Genomic DNA, 13,915 nt, shown 5'->3' on the forward strand with positions numbered 1-13,915 from the left:
TGCAGGACACGCTCCAAAGGTACAGTGAAACTCTGTCTCGAAAAATCAAAACAAAAAATGGACACTCTGAATGTGGCTGGCAATGAAGGCTGACTGAAAAGTCAAGGACCATGTCACTGGGTTTTTATTCTACTGCATGAACTGTCTTTGTGGGAGCCTGGTTTGTTTGGATGCTCACCTTTATAGACCTGGATGGAGGGGGAGGATCTTGGACTTCCCAAGGGGCAGGGAAACCTGAGTGCTCTTAGGACTAGAGAGGGAGGGAGAGGTGAGGAGGGGGAGGGAAAAGGGAGGTGGGGAGGAGGTGGAAATTTTTAATAAATAATTAAATAAGAAGAAAATAATCATCTTTAGCTGGGTCGTTGTACATACTGCACATTCTATACATCTGTTAATATAAATATGCATGTTACCTTAAAAGATTTTGTGTTTTCTAAACTAAAGGAACAGATACCAATACAGACAAGTAGCCCAGGTGACCCACACTCTCAGAATTCCTCTGTAACAGTTTCCTCAAAAATATGTATCAAGAACAATTTCAAAACTGCTAACTGAAATTGTCCAGCCTCACAGATTTCTCCAACCTGACTTAAGATAATTCTTACATCTTCCTATCACACCGAGACTAGGCAAAGCTACCTATCCTAGAACTAGACCTTATCTTAATTTTTCCAGGGTTCCCTAAAAATTCCATCACCTCCAAAAAACAGGAAGAAATCTAGAGCACAAAACTCCCACATTCCCAAGAGGTGGGGTGTATGGTTTTTGGTCATTCAGTAAGTTATGTATCTTTCTCACCATTTAAGGAAGTTGGTTGCAAGTTATAATTGGTAGTGGTCAGAAAAAAAGCTAGAGGAAGGCGATTTGATTCAGTAATATATTTTCAAAGGGAAGGGATAGAGTATAGATATAATAGAATAAAAGTGTAGTTTACTGAATATACTTTTAAATTAAAAATCATCTATTAGTCTTAAATATTTTAGATTGGTATTTTTTATATACTGATACAAATTAAATTTATTTTTATTATACTGCATATATGTTTCTATTCTTGTTCAAGGTGTTACACAATTTATTTAATAATGTAATGAAAGAGTCTAGTCCTTGAAAGCTAATATAAACTATTTAGGATAATTTAGAAATGCAGGTGAGTAGTTATATATTACAATCAAACCTATATCATGTTAGGTATGTTTTTAAGGTCAAACTGAGATATAGATAGATGGTCTTCAGACACTTCAAAAACTTACAGAATATGGCATTTAAAATGCTTTAATAGCATAAGGTATCTCATGACGGTGAGACATGTCTGCTCCTGGCAGCACTTCAAAAAAGGATGATGGGCATTAAAGAGCCTCCATATGGAGTTTACTTTGAATGTGAAAAAGCTAGCCGTTTGAACCAGAAACTGCCCTTACCTCAACTGCTGATAGTATGCTGTCCAAATTGGATGAACAGGACACAAGTGAAGGTGACTATCAAACTTTGCCAAGACAAGATGGTCCAGTCTTTCAAAATTTCTGCTTCACAAAAATATTTGCCAGATATTCTAGGCCTGTAGGCTGAGGATGCCTGTGCCAATGTTTTAGAGAAGCTTGACTGGCTGTCCAGGAAGCCAGATATTTCTGGATAGTTTTGGAAGATTTTGCTGTACATTTACTGTTTAATCAGGGTAATATTATATCCTTCTAGAGTCTCATAGAGTTAAAGACTAAATTAGTTATAGTCTTACATGTTTTTTATTACCAAATTAAAAAAGAACTTATAAAGAGATTTAAAGTTTATAAGGTTCAGAGACATAAAAGCTTAAGTTGGTTGTCTAAAAAAAGATGTTTTAAGGTCTAAAAAGATATTTTAGGATGATAATACAAGCTATAACAGAAATCAGTTTACAAATAAAACTTTAGATTCAACAAGGATTGATTACAAAGTAATTTCTCCAAATTTGTCAAATAAAAATGGATTGTACATTGTAAATGTTAATTCTTGCTTGATAATTTTTCTTATTGCATAAAGTTTTACTGTTAGAGTTAAAATCTTCCCTTTTTATTTAAACAAAATGAGGAAATGCTGTTGGATATTTGTACTCAGCGTGAAGATACTTTGCTATGGCTGATTCAATAAAGAGGTGGGCAGGCAATAGCTATGCAGGAGGACTTCCTGGCAGAGAGAGAGAAAGCAGGAGACAAATCTGTGTGCACAAGAGACACCAGAAGATACAAAGGAAGCAGGAAGGATTCCTTAAACTGAACTCCCTACCAAATCAAAAGCTTAACAGTGAAATATTGTCATGACCCACAAGTAATCTCTATGCTTGTTCGGGTAGACATGATTTGTTGATATTGTTGTTTTTTGAAACAGGACTTCTCTGTGTAACTGTCCTAGCTTCCCTTGAACTCACTTTCTAGAACAGCTAAGCATATGAACCCCACAGAGCCTAAACAGAAAGCACAGGGCCTACATGGTTCTCTACTAGGTTCTCTGTTTATATACTAAAGCCTTCATCTTAGTATTTTACGGGACTCCTGATACTGATTCAGTCTTTTTCTTCTTTCCAAGTTAAGCTTAGTGAACCAATTATTTTTTCATAATTATTTGCAGGAGCATGAGTGACCTAAGAAGCTATACCATGAATAAATTCCCAGTCAACCTTACCTTACACCCCATGTTCTCTGGCAGAAGCTTCTCTGCATTCAGCTAGGGCAGGAAGAAGCCATACTCAAGTGAGGTCCCCTTACTAGCCCACTTCTTCCTCAAGACAATGTTAATAGCCTTGTCTTTGCTGTAGACCCCACTATCACCTATATAGTTTTACTTATTTCATTGCCATGCCTGGTCAATCTGTGTTGGTCATCACTGTCACACTGCCCAACCCAGAAGAAACTGCTCCACTATACCACACAGTATTTATTCTTATTATGGGATACAATGTTTGGAAGTCTCTTCCATAATATTAGAATAATTTTGCTCCTTAGGTCATTTCGCTTAGAACATCTTTTTTCAACCATTTCCTCTGAGGAAAGGTCTATTGTTGATGTTAAGATGTGCTCCTTGTATGTAGCATGTAGTATTTTGAATGGAAGTGACCCTCATAAGCTCTTACGACATGGTAATTTTAGGACATGTGACTTTGTTGGAATAGGTGTGGCCTTGTTGGAGGAAATGTGTCACTGTGGGAGTGGGCTTTGATGTCTCTGATAATCAAGATACCCAGTATCTCAGACCACTTCCTGTTGCCTGTGAGTTGCTCCTTCTCCGGCACCATATCTGCTTGCAGACTACTGTCTCCCACCATGAATATAATGGACTAAAGCTGTGAACCAGTAAACCGGTCTCAATTAAATATTTCCTTATAAGAGTTGCCCTGCTCATGGCATCTCTTCACAGAAATAGAAACATAACTAAGACCTAGCAAAAAGATGGAATCTGTCTTTTATTCCATTCTTTTAGCCTGTATCTTTATTTTGTGGAATTGAGTTCACTGATATTGAATAATATTAATTACCAATGATATTTAATTCCTGTTATTTTGTTGTTGGTGGTGGTGTGGTACTATGTGTGTATGTATCTGTGTGTGTTTCCATTCTTTTGATCATGTTTGTGTGAGATTATCTATTTCCTGTGTTTTCATGGGTGTAGTTAACCTTCTTAGGTTGGAGTTTTCCTTCTAGCACTGTCTATAGGGCAGGATTTGTATATAGACACTGTTTATATTTGACTTTGTCTTAGAACATCTTGTCTCCTTGATCTGTGGTCATTGAAATGTTTGCTGGATATAGCAGTCTGGGCTGGCATCAGTGGTCTCTTAGAGTCTGCACGACGTTTGTAAGGTATCTTTCCAAATCCTTTTGGCTTTAGGAGGCTCCATTGAAAAGTCTGGTGCAATTCGAATAGGTCTGCCTTTATATGTTTCTTGGCTTTTTCCCCGTTGTGACTTTTACTATTCTTTCCTAGTTCTATACTTTTAGCTTTTTGATTATTATGTGGCAGGGGAACTTTCTTTCTTCATCCAATCTATTTGGTGTTCTGTAAGCTTCTTGCATCTTCAAAGACACACCCTTCTTTAGATTAGAAATTTTTCACCTATGATTTTGTTGAAGATATTTTCTGCAACTTTAATCTGGGAACCTCTTCTTCTATTCCAAGTATTTTAGGTTCAGTCTTTTTATAATATTCCAGATTTCCTGTAGGGCATTTTGTCAGTAACTTTTGAAATTTAAATATTCTTTGACTGCCTTACCAATTTCTACTCTCATATTTTCTATGCCTAAAATATTTCAGAGCCTATATTCTGTTGGAGATACTTGCGTCTATGGTTTCTGTTTGCATACCTAGATTTTTCCTTTCCAGAATTCCCTCAGTTTGTATTTCTTTTGTTCCTAGATTTCCATTTTCAGGTCTTAAACAGTTTTATTTGTTTCTATCAACTCTTATTTATTTGGGGTTTTCTTTTGTTGTCTTGTTTTGGTTTCTTGACATTCATTAAGAGATTTATTGATTTCCTTCAAATTTTTGTTTATCTTTTCCTCAAATTCTTTAAGGGATTTTTTCATTTCCTCTTTAATGACCTCTATTATCTTCATATAGTATTTCTAAGGCACTTCTCTTGGGCTTTAGCAGTGTTAGAATTTTCAGATCCAGTTGTTGTAGGGTTTTAGGATAGCTGGTTTCTGGTGGTACCATATTGCCTTTTGTTTTATTGATTGTGTTCTTTTTTTGTGGGGAGGGTTCCAAGACAGGGTTTCTCTGTAGCTTTGGAGACTGTCCTAAAACTAGCTCTTATAGACCAGGCTGGCCTTGAACTCAACAGTGATCTGCCTGCCTCAGGTTCCCAAGTGCTGGTATTAAAGGTGAGTGCCATGGCCTACTGACGTTGATTGTGTTCTTAACACTGTCATTGAGACATCTGGATTTGGAATGATTATAGCTTTTGGTGCTGATTCCTGTGTTTGTCTTTGTTGGATGGGTGTTTTCCCCCTTGGTTTCTGTTTTCTCTCTGGTCTTCAGTTCTGAATATCCAAGGTTTCTGGTGATTGGAAAGTCTGCAGGTCCCGTAACATGTCTTCCCTGGGGTTTGGGGGGTCTTGGGTCCCTTGATGGAGTCTGGACTCAGTAAAGCCCGAGTCTACTTCTGGGAGCCCAGGGCCAGTGTGGCCCCTAATAGAGCTGCTGGGGTGGTTCTTCTAATGATTGGGGCTGTTCTTCCAATGATTGTCTACTCCACCTGGGCCTGTGGAGACTGCTGATGTTCTGGGAGAAGGGCCGGCCATTGGGAGGATGATGAGGTAGGAGGGATTGAGTGGTGGTTTAGATTTTAGGGGAGCAGAACCAATGGGGTGGCAGCAGTCTAGCTGGCAGGTAGGTCATTATTTCACCAAAGACTGCACCAGGTGGGGACTGCACCAGAAAAGTGGGGTTCTGCCAGAGGTGAGGGCAGGGTCCAGCAGCAATGGTAGTGCTAAACTGAGAACATGTGGGCCACAGGACAGGAAGGCCACTCGTCAGTTGTGACTATCTTCATCTATGTCTCTGTGGATGAAGTCTACTGGTTTTAGGGGCAGGACCCAGCAACAAGAGGACCAGGAATAAAATGGGATGGCATGGACCTGTGGAAGGGTTGTGGGGATAGAATCTAAGGTGGGTCCACTCCCTAGTTCTGGCTTGTGTCCCCAGTTTATCTTGGCCCTCTTTAATCCTGTCATTTGACCATTTGCTATTGAAGAGCACATACCTTTTAATGTATTTCGTATGTGGCAACTTTTCCTTCAAATAAATTCATTTGTTTCTAGCCTTGTAGTTAGCTCTTTACATATCTGGTCAAAATATTCTGAGTACTCTCCAGAATGGTTCTCTCTGTGCCTTATCAAACTCAAGTGAAATCTAGCTATAGCAAAGGCAAACAAATGCCAAATCTCTCCCTCTGAGCCACTTTGAAAGGAAGGATACAGGAAGTAATTTCAACTTTAAAGTGACTGGAGAAAATGGTAATAGCCATGGTTTTCGCTTGTGGTCAGGGTGTAAAGACCATCGTCAATCTCTCTCTTGCATTTTCTTATTAACTGGCCTATTGACTGTGATAATGTAATTATTTATACCTTAGTTTTTACTGTTTTTATTATAGTTTATAGATTGAATGCTGATCACTTAAAATGCATGAAATGTGCTTCCAATTTCAGATATTTGGAAAATATTCATAGAGACTTTCTAGTGAAGGTACCCAAATCCAAAAATCTAGAAGCAGAATGCTCCAAAATTTTTTATTAGAAAATTTTAGATTCAGGAGGATATTTTTATTCCTGTTTTTCACAGTGGGAAAGCCAAATCTGCACTGTAAATAAGAATATATATAAATTCGTCTCAACCAACCACAAATAATTTTGGTTATTTTTGTATCGATATCATTTAGTATGATCACTTTTATTATCAGTTGCTCTGATATCAGTGAAAACAGGAATTACACATCGTCTAAAATTTAATATTACTTGAACAGGCTTAACTGAATTGGAGTCTTCATTGCAACTGTGGCTAGGTAGCCTATTTGAAGTATTTTCAATCTATTTTCAGCGCTTTCTCAGTACAGCTCAATTGCAACTCTAATTATCTGATGCATTTTTGTGGAAATTCACTGGGAAAGAAATGGAAATAGAATCGCAAGAGACAGACTTTAAATGTGAGGCTCTGTTTTAAAACCTACTGCAATACCCACAGACTTCTGACAGGCAAAATCCTTTTGATAAGGTATTGATTAATGTTTTTCAGCTGTAAACTTTCATCTGTGCATGCAGGTAGACACAGATCTCTTGTCACCTGAGGCAGTCAGACTCACAGGAGGTCATTGCAACTGCTTCTCAGATCCGCCACTCTTTGACGTTTTAGTTTGCCAGACTATGCCAACGGTTGGTGAGAGACTAGAAAGATTGTTTTCAAGCTGTGATGGGGGTAGCCTTTTTTTTTTTTTTCTAAGAGCAGCTGTCGCTATGTGAAGCTGGCATGAAAAAGATAAACTATACCAGGTCTCTATAAAGAACAAGTATCTGTCCCTTTGCCACATGGCGTTCACCTCTACACTCCGTAAATTGTCTCAATATATGCCAAAGGATATCACACCCATTTCAAAGGAACATTTAAATCAAGATATGTAATTTTCAGACATATACCCATTACACAAAACATAAGATATTTATGGCAGTGAAAATATAACAGAACTCTATGTAGAATGAGGAGAGGTGATTTTCAAATGGAAACGCAGGTCATAAAAAGAAAAGAAAATATTAAAGATCTTTGCTAACCTGCTTCTGCAAGGTTAGCATTAAGATGTTAAAGTAAGAAATAGCATTGAGATAAGAACAGGGAAAAAGGAAAAATAGATTCCTTTTAGGAGCTTTGCAGTGAATTGAGTAAATAAGCTAAGTGATGATCTCAAATACAAAATCCGCCCCAGCAAGTGGTGCTCCGACTGACCACACATGAATGCTGCCTCTTCACTTGAATAATGAAACAGCATGCACTCTCTAGAGAGGATTCATGACAAAAATAGCAAAAGTGTATTCATTATGAATCACATGCTCTGTCTGAAATAAGAGGAAACGTTTCAGGAAAGACTAAGAATTCCCCAGGCCCTCGTTACTGCAGTCAAAGCAAAGAGAAAGAAATAGGAATGGGTCTCTCTTTCCATCTAAATGACGGATGTGGAGAAAACACCATCGTTTGGCTTCATTGAGCTTCTTGGCTTTTTAAAGTATATCTCCAATTCATCCAACTCAAGAACACATTGTGGAAAATACTTCACTTTTATCTTTAATTTATGATGCTCTGTTTACTTTCATTTATGAGTGCCCCCATAAGTTATTACAAATTTCTCAGAGCCATTTGAGACTTGGCAAACATTTAACAGAGAAATATAGATGCAAAAAATGCTAAAGATCATAGTGTTATTATAGTCCACTCCATTTTTGACATATGAAGATAAAAAAATCCAATTTTAAAGAGTCAATATCTACAAATTAGCTGTGATATGTAAATGAGCCATATTTAAAGGACTACCAATAGCAAAGCATTTTGACTTCAAATTTCTTCTATTTGTGTCTTTTAATTAGCTTGGAGTTCTAAAGGACCAGGCACACTATTGTCGAATCAACTCCTTTCAATTTGAATTTCTGTATACTAACATTGAATGCAATTTTCTCTTCTGTTTGCAAAATTATTATTCAATGGTTGGTTCCCATAATAGAGATCACTAGACACTCAATCTTTATCAACCTACATAACAGGGACACTCCACTACTAACTTGTGTTCTCATATTGGGATAGTCATCTTCTCATTCTACCGTCTTCAACTATTTCTTCTTTGAAAACCAATCATTCTGTTTAGCAAAAGACACAGAGAGTTATATGAATTAGAAGTCAGTAACTTGCAGTAAACAAAAATATATAGGAAATTAGGTAGGATTAAAAAAGTGTAACTATATGGAGAAATGAGTTAAAATAAAGTTTTGGAAAACCAAAGAAAATAAATACATGAAATTTTTGTAGCATATTAAGATGTATGTATACAGATACATGCAGCAAACACTGTGATCAACTACAGGCATTTCTTAAGCTGGAGCATATGCCTTTAAGTAAGTACAAACTGCAGAAACATTTACTCAATGGAAAGCACATTCTCATAGAAATAAGCGTTTGTCAATTTTCTTCTGCATTGATGTACACAAACATACACCTCTATGCTTATAAAATGATTCAAAGTAGAGAAAATATTTAAGCATCATACATGTTATAGATGAAATGAATCACAAAAGTATGCCTCTATGGTTATTCCTATATACATAAGCCTACTGCATAAGAAAACATCTGCTTTTTCATAATCTTTAAGAATTTGGGGGGGGTGTTGTAAGTAGAGCCTGGCAGCTCAGATCTGAAATAATCACACAGAAAGACTATTATTTAAATCACTGCTTGACCCATTAGCTCTAGCTTCTAATTGAGTAACACATATCTTAATTTAACCCATTTCTAGTAATCTGTGTTTTGTCATGTGGCTATGGTTTACTGGGTAAAGTTCCCAGTGTCTGTCTCAGGTGGGACTACATCGCTTCTCCTACTCTGCCTTCCTTCTCCCAGAATTCACTTAGTTTTCTCTGCCTACCACTATTCCCTGCACAGGCCCAAGACAGTTTATTAACCAGTGGTATTTACAGCATGCAAAGGGGAAATTCACATCTGGGGTGTAAATACCAATTGTAGTAAAACTGATAGTGTATGCGCCCTTAGCAACAGCCAACCACTCTATCTCCCCATAAGAATTACAAATACTTACCAAAAAATCATACATGAAAACCTGAAAGACCTCTATTTCCCCTAGTGAATGAAAAAAGAACACACAGTGCTTGAAATGGAATTGTATTGAGTTTTAAATCCAAAATATCTTACACTAGTATTTGAGTTTTAAGAGATCTGAACATATCAGCAACATCCACCCTTCAAGAAGATGAACTCTATAGAAATTACATTTAAGATGAGAGTCTCTAGAACCCTCAAGTGTTCTTCAAGGTGATTTTCTTTATAGGCTTGACAAGCTGACAGATCTGGAGACTATAGCTGATTAAAGACGTACTTCTTTTGGGAAACATTTACAGAAATTTTTTCCTTAGATTGTATATGAATATCTATATGAGAATGTTGTAGCTAAGCTGTCCTGGGTCCTGTCAAAGCAGGCTTCATAAAGACAAATGAGCGTCAGCAGAGAGAAACTAGAGCATATGCACCTATTGACATGCCTGTCTAGGAACTAAAAGGGAAACTCAACAAACCATCTAGGAGAGATGAGAAAATACATACTAAAGTACCAGGATAAAAGAATTCTTATGATATGAGTTTATTACTCAAGACCAAAAGGGAAGAGCTCACCATTAAAGTCAACCAAACCCATAATGGAGCGGTGTGAACTGCCAATCAAAGAAGTGTTATCCTTTTCATTAGTCATAGGCTAAAAGTATGAAACATAATCTGAATCATGACAGTCTAGAAACTTCTTTCTGTAATCAGTGTGTTGTGGGCATGCAAATTCCACCTTCTTTTAAAATATGTATATTAAACTTCATGGAGCCACAGAGAAAGTACAAAAAATATTTTCTTTTTTTTCTTTTGATGAGAAAGTAATTTTATTAAATTATAAAAGTTTCCATTTCTGCCCCTCCTCTCAACACCCTCCCACTCCCCCCACTCCCTCTCCTCCTCCCTCTCCATCCCTAAGAGAAGTCAGGGTTTCCTGCCTTGTGGAAAGTTCAAGTTCCATCCCCTCCCTCCAGGTCCAGGAAGGTGAGTATCCAAACAGACTGGATCCCCAAAGTCCAGTATATGCAGAGGAAACCAGTCCTAGTGTCATTGTCAATGGCTTTTCAGAAAGACTCCAGGCTAGCCACATTCAGAGAATCCGGCCACATTCAGAGAATCTGGTTGGATCACATGCTCGTTCAGTCCCAGTCCAACTGGCCTTGGTGAATTCTCATTAGATCAGTCCCCTTGTATCAGTGGGAGATCGCACCCCTCGCAGTCCTGTTTTCCTTTTCATTTTCTTCCTCCTTCTGCTCCTCATTTGGACCTTGGGGGGCTCAGTCCGGTGTTCCAGTGTGGGTCTCCCTCTGTATTGCCATCCATCGTCGGATGAAGGTTCCCTCTGGTCTTGCCTTCTTTGCTCACGTTCTCTTTCCTTCTGCTTCTTGTTTGGGTCTAGGGAGTTAAGTCCAGTGTTCCAAAATCTGTGTCTCTGTCTCTATCTCCATTCATCGCCAGAAGAAGGTTCTATGGTGATAAGCAAAATATTCATCAGTATGGTTATAGGCCAAGGCCGGTTCAGGCACCCTCTTCTCTGTCCAGAGAACAATCTGGGGATCTCTCCTTGGACTTGGGATCCCATTTATAATCAAGTCTCTTGTAAACCCTAAAATGACTCCCTTAGTTGAAATATATTCTTCCCTGATCCCATATCCATCCTTCCGTCCTCCCCCCATCCCAGTCCAGCGAGCTTTCCCTATTCCTTCCCTACTCCCTTCTCTCTAACCCTCTCCCCTTCCAACAACCCCCACCCCATGCACCCGAGATTACCTGGGACTCTTGTCTATTTCCTACCTCCTGGCAGATAGCTAAATAATCTTCATCAGGTTCATCTTCTTATTTAGCTTCTCCTAGTTTAACTTCATCCTTTCCAATTCGAATCCCCTTGATCCCCTTATCTTGTCTTATTGCTATTGCTAGAACTTCAAGCACTATATTGAAGAGGTATGGAGAGAGTGGACAGCCATGTCGTGTTCCTGATTTTAGTGGAATGGCTTTGAGTTTCTCTCCATTCAATTTGATGTTAGCTGTCGGCTTGCTATACATTGCTTTTATTATATTTACGTATGATCCTTGTATACCCAATCTCTCCAACACATTTATCATAAAGGGGTGTTGAATTTTGTCAAATGCTTTTTCAGCATCCAATGAAATGATCATATGGTTTTTTTCTTTCAGTTTATTGATATGATGGATTACATTGATAGATTTTTGTATGTTGATGCAGCCTGCATCTCTGGAATGAAGCCCACTTGATCATAATGGATAATTTTTCTAATGTATTCTTGGATTCGGTTTGCCAGTATTTTATTGAGTATTTTCGCGTCGATGTTCATGAGTGGTATTGGTCTGTAATTCTCTTTCCTGGTTGTGTCTTTGTGTGGTTTTGGTATCAGGGTAACTGTAGCTTCATAAAAAGAGTTTGGCAATGACTCTTCTGTTTCTATATTGTGAAATACATTAAGGAGTATAGGTATTAGCTCTTCCTGGAAGTTCTGGTAGAATTCTGCATTGAAACCATCTGGTCCTGGGATTTTTTTGGTAGGGAGAATTTTGATAACAGCTTCGAATTCTTCACGGCTGACAGGTCTATTTAGACTGTTCACCTGGTCTTGGTTCATCTTTGGTATATGGTACTTCCCAAAAAAATGTTCATTTCTTGTAGATTTTCCAACTTTGTGGCATATAAACTTTCGTAGTAAGATCTAATGATTCCCTGAATTTCCTCTGTGTCGGTGGTTATGTCCCCCTTTTCATTTCTGATCTTATTAATTTGCATGTTCTCTCTCTGCCGTTTGATTAATTTGGATAGGAGTTTGTCAATCTTGTTGATTTTCTCCAAGAACCAGCTTTTTGATCCATTGATTCTTTGGATTGTTTTCTGTGTTTATATTTTGTTGATTTCAGCCCTCAGTTTGATTATTTCCAGTCTTCTAGACCTCCTGGGTGAATCAGCTTCTTTTTTTTCTAGAGCTTTCAAGTGTGCTGTTAAGTCTCCAATGTGTGCTTTTCCGTTTTCTTTAATTGGGCACTTAGTGCTATGAACTTTCCTCTTAGCACTGCTTTCATAGTGTTCCATAGATTTGAGTATGTTGTGTCTTTATTTTCATTAAATTCAAGAAAGACTTTAATTTATTTCTTTGTTTCTTCCTTGACCCAGGGGTGATTCAGTAGTTGACTATTCAACTTCCATGAGTTTGTTGGCTTCCTGAGGGTAGCACTGTTGTTGAATTCTAACTTTAATCCATGGTGGTCTGACATGACACAGGTAGTTACTAATATTTCTTTTGTATCTGTGGAAATTTGCTTTGTTACCAAGTATGTGGTCAATTTTTGAGAAGGTTCCATGAGCTGCAGAGAAGAAGGTATATTCTTTCCTATTTGGGTGGAATGTTCTATAGATGTCTGTTAAGTCCATTTGATTCAATACCTCCAATAATTCTCTTATTTCTCTGTTAGGTTTCTGTCTGATTGACCTGTCCATTGGTGAGAGAGGAGTGTTGAAGTCTCTTACTATTAGTGTCTGTGGTTTGATGACTGCCTTGAGTTCTAGAAGTGTTTCTTTTACATAAGTGGGTGCCTTTATATTAGGGGCATAGATATTCATGATTGAGACTTTCTCCTGATTAATTGTTCCTGTTATGAGTATAAAATGTCCGTCTCCATCTCTTCTGATTGATTTTAGTTTGAAGTCCATTTTGTTGGAAATTAGAATGGCCACACCTGCTTGTTTCTTAGGTCCGTTTGCTTGAAAGACCTTTTCCCAACCCTTTACTCTGAGTAGATGTCTGTCTTTGTGGTTCAGGTGTGTTTCTTGTAAACAGCAGAATGTTGGAACCTGTTTTCGTATCCAGTCTCTTAGTCTGTGCCTTTTTATAGGTGAATTGAGTCCATTAATATTAAGTGATATTAATGACCAGTGGTTGTTGACTCCGGTTATTATGATTTTTTGTTTGTTGGTTCAATAGAGTTTGTATGTGTCCCTTCTTTGAGTTAAGCTCATGAAGGATCACTATATGTCTGAGTTATTGTAGGCAGTGTTGGCAATGTTTGATTCCTTGGGTTGCGATTTTCCTTCTATTACTTTCTGTAAGGCTGGGTTTGTGGCTACGAATTGTTTAAATTTGTTCCTTTTTTTTGATGAGAAAGTAATTTTATTAAATTATAAAAGTTTCCATTTTCGCCCCTCCTCCCAACACCCTCCCACTCCCCCCACTCCCTCTCCTCCTCCCCACTCCCTCTCTTACTCCCTCTCCATCCCTAAGAGCAGTCAGGGTTTTCTGCCCTGTGGGAAGTTCAAATTCCTCCCCTCTCCCTCCAGGTTCAGGAAGGTAAGTATCCAAACAGACTGGATCCCCAAACTCCAGTATATGCGGAGGAAACAAGTCCCAGTGTCATTGTCAATGGCTTTTCAAAAAGACTCCAGGCCAGCCACATTCAGAGAATCCGGCCACATTCAGAGAATCTGGTTGGATCACGTCCTAGTTCAATCCCAGTCCAACTGGCCTTGGTGAATTCTCATTAGATCAGTCCCCTTGTATCAGTGGGTGATCTCATCCCTCGCAGTTTTCTCCATTGATAG

Source organism: Myodes glareolus, chromosome 23 (assembly GCF_982192425.1).
Source record: "Myodes glareolus chromosome 23, mMyoGla1.1, whole genome shotgun sequence".
Lineage (NCBI taxonomy): Eukaryota > Metazoa > Chordata > Mammalia > Rodentia > Cricetidae > Myodes > Myodes glareolus.